Below are 10239 nucleotides of genomic sequence, written 5' to 3' on the forward strand. Positions count from 1 at the left end.
TATTAATTTAATTGCTACAAATGCTCTACAGTAATTAATATTTAATGCCTTTAAATGAAACTACTTAAGTAGTTCATTTTTTAATAAAAAAAAATTAGCGTTAATTTTTCAAGCTTAAACTTGTACATGAGAGCATGAATACACAGCACAGTCATTGTTCTCGTCCGATGTGGTCCAAATTTGATTTCAAATTACATTACGGCTTTGTGAATAAGCATATCAAGTTAATATTTGGTCGATTGGGACGAAATTGGAAACCAACATCTTCAACTTGTACAAATAATCAATTTGAAATGATCCCACAAATGGAGCAGAACTATGATGTGTAGGCTTAATTTTTGCTACATATACGTATTAATAACATAGATCTGCAAAAGTCTTGAACGTTTGATGCCAAATACAAAAAGTCGCAATATGGTCGTGTTTACTGTTGTTATTATTTCAATATGCTGAATATATATGTAGCAAAAATATAACATTAAAACATGATTGATTTTATTTAAACATAGGTAGCATCGAAACAAGTGCCTTGAAATTCATGACTGCTATGTTCGCTAAACTTTTGAAAGTTCAAAATAGAAACAGCTTGAAATACATCGGATGTGTTCGATATGGATGATTTCTATGTAGTAAAGTCGGTCATTGTATTGTTCCTTCTCAGAGTATTAATTATTGGTTACAATCTCTTACATTTAATTGCTTTTGTAATTGGTCTATTTTATGTTTTCATTTTCTCAAAACTGAATACACTAAATGATTTTTTTTCAAAACTATCAATCCATAAATTTATATATCTTACTAAGATTTACCAGAATCACCGATCCTTTACGGGAAGATTATTTTCGCTTTTCCGGCTCGAGTGTTGAGCGAACGCCTCCAAAAACATAAATGGTGTCTTTTTGCATTTGGAACATCCGCTCTTTATAAAAAAAGTTAAACATTTGATTAAGATACATTACAGCGGTAATAAGCTGCTTGTAATTATAGTATATTTAAAGTTTTTCTAAGATTTTACATGGCGATGTAGTTGTTTACCTCAATAAGGCCATATTCATACTTGACCTAGATATTGATGAGCATGCTAACCGAGATTCTTCCTGATCATCTATGTTGATTCTAGAGTGTTCATGGATGTTTTTTTTATAAGATTTATCCCGGTGACTTTGTTTTTGATCTCACTTTGAATTTTTGCATTTATATTTTACAGTGTTATATGTGCGTCGTATATTCAAAGGAGAATTCGAGGCTTCGTTTCTTGTAATTAGTCCAAAACTCTGGTATTTCCAGATTGTTGGAGTATTATACTTAAAAACTTCATCCTGTGGCCAATATGATTCAAAAGGCATTCATTACTTGAAATGACCCGTCTGTATCTTGCTTTTGAACGAAAAAGAGGTTACTCACTGAAATCTTTAGCTTTGAGGCAATCAGCATATAGTTTTTTTATATAGATGGCTATTTGTAATTTAGAAAATACTATACGTCTTAACGGTAGATAATACGTAGGATCACTTCTTATTTTCACATTATCTTCAATTTAATATAATTTAATTTAAATTGTTATTTTGCAGGTTTTGATATTAGAATGTGTGTTTTTGATTTTATTTTTATGTATTGATTTATCATTGATGCGTGACGCTTGCTGAATCTAGCTAGGGATGAACTTCAAATTACACATGCTATAAAAAGTGATCCTTAGCAAATTATGAGAAGTATATTAAAATTGCCGTTTGGTGTATTTCTTTTCCTTTAGAAATTCAACTGTAACGCTGATAAATCCTCATTAATACAATTTAAAAACACCATTTGGCCACATATATTAAGGCCATAGCTTTAAATACATAATATGCCAGGTAGATTGAAAGTTCAAACAATAGTTTGGGTCGTCATTAGGTATGTGATATATTATTATGTTTAAACAGTTTAAGAACAAGTTAATTACCAAGGATATGTAAAATATAATAACCCTTAAATTGGGCGAATTAACAAAAATGTTTTTTACCATGTATATGTTACAGTAAATCTGTGAAACTAGCAATTGCACGAAATTCCTAATCCATTCAGGATTTCCGTGAAATGAATGTGTCAATTAGGGACTTCACGAAATGCCTGATTTCTTCAGGAATTTCACAAAATGACATGTGTTTGTGAATAAGTTAAACATAGATTTCAAAATGTGTCGCGCTTGACTATGCACATTAATTCGTACATCAAAATGTTTAGTAAGAATAGCCATAATATACATAAATGCATTTCAGATAGAAGGTAAAACATGGTAATCAGAGCGCTCAATTTGTTAAAGTCTCTGTTATCCGAAGTGTCCTTTATCAAGAATCAAAGTGTCTGCAACTTCATGGATATTACCTGTTAAAACATGCCCTATCTTCGTTTATATTTCAATGAAAACTATCAAAATTTCAGTATTTGAAGCACAGTGATTACTCATCATTCTGGAATATTAAACAATTTCTTGCAATATTTCAATGTACTTTTATTTTGTAGAATTGTTTACTGTTTATCCATTTCATTCTGTTTTCCGAACGAATTTTCTATTTTTTGTGAAAAAGTTACCATTCTTCCGTGATTTTTTTCTTGCCAATAGAAAAGGATACACCATTAATAAACTCGTCCATTTGCCTTGTCTAAAAAACTTATCTTAAGAATATTACTTTAAAAAAACCGAGGAACTTACCTCTCGCGCGTGGCTTTTGTTGTTCTCTGTGAACGAAGTTCCATCAGTTATTAAAGTATCCGCATTACCAGCGTGTATTACCCCAAACGTGTTGGTTGGGTTAAAGGCTAGTTTAAACTTAAAGGTTACAGTATAGTAAATATTTTTGGAAGGAACATCATTTATTTAAAGAAACAATTCTCTGTATGGTCACTTGTTATGATTTGTTTTTAAATATGTATGCGTGCAGTTCTTTCTTACATACAGCATGGCATATCTGTGTTCATTTTTAAATCGATTTGGCTTGGAATTCTCTTTAATAAAAGGTATGGTAATGGGGCTCTCTATGCGCAAAAGTTTGACTTAATTTTTTTGTTAAGTGATTATCCCCACTTTTTATTAAAAGCGTCTGGATATTGTATTGATCTCCGTTTTCTGTCCGTCCGTCCTGGCCACTATCTCCTCCTACACTATTAGCACTAGAACCTTGAAACTTACACACATGGTAGCTATGAGCATTTGTGTGACGGTGACGGCGACGGAATTTTGATCTGACCCCTGGGTCAAAAGTTATGGGTAAAATGGGTATAAAAAATAATTTTACGAACAACATGCGACACACATGATAATAACTTTTGACCCAGGGGGAAGATCAAAATTCCAAATAGTGCACCGTCGCACATATGCTCATAGCTACCATATGTGTAAGTGTCAAGGTTCTAGTGCAAATGGTTTTGGAGGAGATAGTGGAGAACCACCCAAAATTTTGTTTTAACATAACTTCTTCATTTATTCACCAATTGACTTCAAATAAATACTGAACATCTCTTATGACAACACGGTCTATCTCGACCATCCATGGCCACATTACCCACCCCGGGGCCATTGATAAAGGTAAAGGCAGCTTTGTGCTCGTCCTCTTTCAAATTTATCGAGAGGTCCACGGGTACGACTTCCCCGTACCCCTATTTTTATTTCGTACCCATTTTTTTTCCTTACCAAAATTTTGTTTCGCACCCAATTTTTGGTTTCGTACCCATTTTTTTTTCGCACCCAATATTTTTCGTACCAAAAGTTATTTCGTACCCAATTTTTTGTTCGTACCCAAATTTTTTTCGTAGCCAAATTTCTTTGTACCCAATTTTATTCATTCTTAATCGTTTGTTCGTACCCAAAATTTGTTCGTACCCGAATTTTTTCGTACCCAAAGTTTTTCATACCGATTTTTTGTTCGAACCCAAATTTTCTTTTCCTAGCCAATTTTTTTTCCTAACCAAATTTTGTTTTGCTACCCAATTTTTTTGGCATATTTTTTCGTACCCAATTTTTTTCGTACCCATTTTTTTTCGTACACAATATTTTTTTCGTACACACGTTTTGTTTCTGTTTTAACATAAGATCTTAATTTATTCACCAATTGACTTCAACTTAATACTAAACATCTCTTATGACAACACCGTCTATCTCGACCATCCATGTCCCCATTACCCACCCCGGGGCTCCACCAACATAGGCCTTGCCCACCAAACTTGCCTTTTAATTTAACATCTATGCGGCGTGGGGATACGCTTTGGCCTCTGCCGCGCCATTTTTCTAGTTGCTTTTACATTTAATTTGTTAAAGAAATCTTTTGACTTTTTAGTATATTGTGACTTTAATGCATAGTGACGATCCTTATTATCGACAAGCAACCCTTACCATAAACATATCATACCTTATCTTTATTACGCAGCATTTTGCGGATTGTAAACGCTAAATGAGAAATACGAAGACCTATGGGTACGCGGACTCCAAACGACTCAACGACACTGTGCAGTGATATCAGTGTAAGACTTCTTGCATATAAAACTTCAATAGGCATTGAACACCGTGTAAATAGTTTAATTAAGTCCCTGTTAGATCAGGTATGAGTTTTCGTCGATTCCACCCCATGCAGAGTTTGTCAGTGCTTCTTAATGATTCATTATTTCTAACAAGTGAAGTAGATTACCAATTAAACAGCCGATTAAATCTTATGCATACTATGTTTAATATGCACATATTTTCCCGAATCGCCTAACAGAAAGACCGACGGTTTCTTATTTTATCGTAACTCATAACTGCTGTCGGTTATGGCAATAACACGATTGTCGTATTATTTATGACGAAACACCTATAATTCTTCTTAAAAGAAAATGTTTGTATACATATAAGATAGCAGCATACACAGGAATTGTCATACGCACATACTATGTCTAGAAAAAATGCACTTATATGATTTAAACTATCAGAGAGACAAAACCATTTGATAACTAACATCCCATGGCTTCATTGACAAGAAAATCCAATACAGCGTTGCTCGTGTTTGCGAAGTATTATAATTGACAGCAATGATGATTGTAAACGCGCCTTTTGGGATGTTCTATTCACTTGGCTGAACAGCTATGGGAGTAACTAGTCATTTCATTTGGGTATAAAATAGTGAGGGTTTTGTTGGTGACAGACTTTAAAAACTTTTGGTTGGGACACTGGAATAAACAACTCAGCTTTCTCAGCAATAAGAATTCTACGTGCAAGTAATTAACATTTTATTATTGGTGTGCTTTTCTTATTTCAATAGTGTGTATTCAAAATGGTGATTGTCTTGCTAATATTATTTTTCAGTGATCAGTGAAGGCAACATCAATATATTGTTTTATAGTTTTATAGTGTATCGTAAAATAAAACTTTCTTTGGAAAAATAATAAAGAAATATATCAGTTTAGGAAATATAGCAAAGATTGCCGGAACAGTTTGATATAAATTCATCCATATTATTTCAGCCGTTATTTTTTATTTAGTTTAAAATGATACTTGATTAAGAAACTTAAATACAATTACAGTTTAAGCAAAGGCAGATACTAACTTTTCAATAAAAAATGTATGCCACGGCATGAAATCTTTTAAAGTTTCTCCACTGAATATCGTCTAAACTACGTCAGTGAAAATTGTTCACTTTATTTTCGACTATAGCTTTTTATATAAGCAATAGTAAAGTTGAGGGCAAAGGAGGAAATGTACTTTTCAATTAGAAAATCTGCATCGGCCTAAATGTTACATAGATTCGCTTATGAATATTTTTGAGCATTTTCACTTAAAAATCAAAACGTTTTAAGCCGTGTACATTTTTATATAACCTTTAAAATGAATGGTAAATCAGAAGTTTTTATAAAGAATAAAATACAGTTTTAGGCAAAGGCGGATATGTACTTTTTAATAAGAAAATCTGCATCGGTCTGAATTGTTACGAAAATTCGCTAATGAATATCACCAAGACTATTCTCGTTTAAAAACGTGTTCGAAGCCGTGTACACTTTTATATTGCCTTTAACATGATACGTTAATCAGATGTTTTTGCAGCCGTGTACACTTTTATATTGCCTTTAACATGATACGTTAATCAGATGTTTTTGCAGCCGTGTACACTTTTATATTGCCTTTAACATGATACGTTAATCAGATGTTTTTGCAGCCGTGTACACTTTTATATTGCCTTTAACATGATACGTTAATCAGATGTTTTTGCAGCCGTGTACACTTTTATATTGCCTTTAACATGATACGTTAATCAGATTTTTTTGCAGCCGTGTACACTTTTATATTGCCTTTAACATGATACGTTAATCAGATGTTTTTGCAGCCGTGTACACTTTTATATTGCCTTTAACATGATACGTTAATCAGATGTTTTTGCAGCCGTGTACACTTTTATATTGCCTTTAACATGATACGTTAATCAGATGTTTTTGCAGCCGTGTACACTTTTATATTGCCTTTAACATGATACGTTAATCAGATGTTTTTGCAGCCGTGTACACTTTTATATTGCCTTTAACATGATACGTTAATCAGATGTTTTTGCAGCCGTGTACACTTTTATATTGCCTTTAACATGATACGTTAATCAGATGTTTTTGCAGCCGTGTACACTTTTATATTGCCTTTAACATGATACGTTAATCAGATGTTTTTGCAGCCGTGTACACTTTTATATTGCCTTTAACATGATACGTTAATCAGATGTTTTTGCAGCCGTGTACACTTTTATATTGCCTTTAACATGATACGTTAATCAGATGTTTTTGCAGCCGTGTACACTTTTATACTGCCTTTAACATGATACGTTAATCAGATGTTTTTATAAAGAAACAATACAGTTTAAAGCAAAGGCAGACATTTACTTTTAAATAGTCTAACTCGGCATAAAATCTCGCAAAGTATTGTTATTTAGTACATTCGAAAATATTAACGTTAAAAGCACAAAGTTATTGACTCTAGATTTGACTCTATATCTTCTGCATAACTATACTTAAAGCGGGTATATACGATTTTGTCAAATATTTATGAATTTATATAAACTGTGTAAAAAAACTTATTATATATATATATATATATATATATATATATATATATATATATATATATATATATATATATATATATATATATATATATATATATATCAATATAAATTTAAATAAAAGTTAATAAGAACATGTGTCGAAAAATGCGAAATAAGCCAGATATTTAATTCTGAAATTGAAAACGGCTGTACAGCCGAATTCGCCAGCATGTATACCATAAATGTACGATGTGCATCTAAACTTAGTTTAACGGTTTATTTGAATTCCTGCAACGATATCTATTCATACGACAGACGAACACTAACTTCGATCCTAATACAAAGACGAATGCTTCGGTTATTGTAGGAAAATATATACGTCACTATCGGCTCGGGGCGCTATTTTGTCTTTGCTGCATTTTATGACATTCGGCTTTAATGTATAATTTATCTTGCCTATTGTGTGTTATTGTAACATATTTTTATCAATATATTACAATTAAACACATATAAAAAATCGTAAATACCCGCTTAAAAAAAAGGAAATAATTAAGTTGAAGGGAATGGCGTATTGAAAGGTGAAATTGTATAAAAGCTAACATTTCCTTAAATACTACTATTACGTATTGGTTCAGAGACATATATGAAATCAACTCTATTATGTTTTATTTTTTAATCACTTTAAATATATCAACCATACTATCAATATCGGGACTTTTTATGTGTCGCATGTTTTCAGTTTTATTGCGCGAAGTCATGAAATTTTGATTATTTTAATAAAGCGGGCGGACACGCTACCATAGCGAATGATATTGCCATATAACAGAGGGAGATCAGCGTCTGCCCGATTGATTGCCTAAATTGAACGCTGTCGGCTAATTTTTTAATCAAAGTACTGAAAGTACTGGTTTGACGATGCTTTTTAAGAGGATGGATATATAGAGGATATTTGTGAATTCGGTGGAATATCGACTTACCCAGAAAATAGCGAAAAATATCGATATAAATCACCGGAAAGAATAAAATAAATAAGCATCCATTTAAGTTAATCTACCACCGCAATTGTGTAATTTTTACTGCTTGTCATTTATCCGCAGGTCAATAGTTAATGGTTGTGGTGCTGGATAAAACAGCAACAATATGCTAACCCATTATTTTTCGAGGAACATAATTGAGAATTCCTGTGCTAGCCCCCAATCACAGTATGTTAGGGTATAATAATAGTAAAATTTTGTTTTTCTTCTCAAAAGATTGTCGTAGATTATAAGTTGAGGTATATCATTCAAGACTACATTTTTTAGAAAGCCATTTTTTCATTTATTTTTATTGATAAACAAGGTTTTGTAACAATCTATACTATACATAGATAGCTTTAACAGCACAATGTGGCTCACCTGAAACTGATGGTTTCCTAGTGGTGTTAACTATTTTTTCATCAAGATCTAGAAAAAAAGGCATTGTGAGTATGAACAAACTATTTGCGTCTATCCGATCTAGTTGAGCCTTGTTACCGAGTTCCTACTTTTATTTATTTGAACATTCTGATCAACTGCCATGAAGAAATAAAAACTGTAAGTGTTAACATAGATTTTAATGATTTTAGTTATTGATAAAATGCTTGGAAGCACATGACCCACTTTGAAACGTGACCTGTTAATCACTGAGACTAACCCTTGTGACCTAAATGTTGAATATGATACTTTCAAGCTTGACTTTGAAATCATTTAAAATAATGTTCTAACCAATTTACAAGTGAATCAGAGAGAGAATGTGACCACTAAAGTATTAACAGACCCTTTCTGATATTTGACCTAGTGCCCTAATTTAGTCACCAAAATTACATAGAGGTGACTAGTTTCATAAGAATCTGGCAAAGAGGTGACACCCAAATTTAAACATTGTAAAATGATATATTATGTGTTCACAATAAACTTTGGATAAAATACAACAGACAAAAGAGTGATAACAAAAGCTCACCTTGTCACATCATAACAAGTGAGCAAAATAACCAAAACTATGACATCATATAATTGCTCAGTTAAAAATTAAATGTTACTTTTGAAACAAATACAATACCTTCCCTTTCTTACTACAGGCTGTTCTAAAATAAGATAGCCCTGTATCGCTCACCCAAAACTCCTTCTAAAGTGTCAAAAACTTGTGTATGATTTGACTTAGTTGTAACCTAGTTTAGCCTGCACATGGCCGACTTTCAAATTCAGCTTTTGATTTGATTAAGATGGACATTGTAAGCAATTTTCATGAAAATCGGGAAGATGATGTGACCTGTAGAAAGGTAAAGGAAGTTTTCTATATTTTGACCTAATGACCTATTTTTTGACAAACTACCAACTTTCAAACTGAAACTTTATTTCATCGAGATAACATTCTGTCCAATTTTCATGTAGATATGGAAGTAAATGTGACCTCTGGAGTGTTCACTAACCTTTTCTGTGATTTGGTTTGTTGACCTAGTTTGGACCACATATGACCTACTTTCAACTTTAACCTAGAATTGACCGAGATGAACATTTACCAACATAAGACAAACAAGGGCTGTTTGTAAATCATGCATATTCCCCATATGGGCTGTCAGTTGTAGTGGTAGCCATTGTGTGAATACATTTTTTGTCATTGTGACCAAGATCGGAAAATAAATGTGACCTCTCGAGTGTTAACAATGTTTTACTATAGCAATAAAAGGAAAAAGGCCCCATCCCCTGGTAGCCATGTTTTTCAACCAATTGTAACCATTTTTGAACTGATCCCAGATATCATTAAGACTTATATTCTGGCCAAATTTTATGAAGATTGGAATATAAACGTGGCATCTACATAGTTAACAAGGCAAATGTTGACGGCGCACGACGGCCATAAAGCGATCACAAAAGCTCACCATGAGCACGTTGTGTGATTACACTCAATGCGTTCAAATTTTTCTCACAGGCTTTGCCATTGACCTTTATAGTATGGATGGCTTTGTTATTATTTATTGTTATCACGTACCTGCAATAGTGTGTGTATGTTTGCAATACACAAAGCATATGCCATAAATAGACTAATTGAGCTTATAATAATCTGATTACTATAGCCAGGTCAATTAAGGACTTAAAAAACTTGTTTGTTGCCCTGCTTTCATGAAGACTTGAGATATTTATGCACATAGAGTTTCAAGATATGGGATTATCCATAAATAAAAAAGTATTTT

Source organism: Dreissena polymorpha, chromosome 1 (assembly GCF_020536995.1).
Source record: "Dreissena polymorpha isolate Duluth1 chromosome 1, UMN_Dpol_1.0, whole genome shotgun sequence".
Classification (NCBI taxonomy): domain Eukaryota; kingdom Metazoa; phylum Mollusca; class Bivalvia; order Myida; family Dreissenidae; genus Dreissena; species Dreissena polymorpha.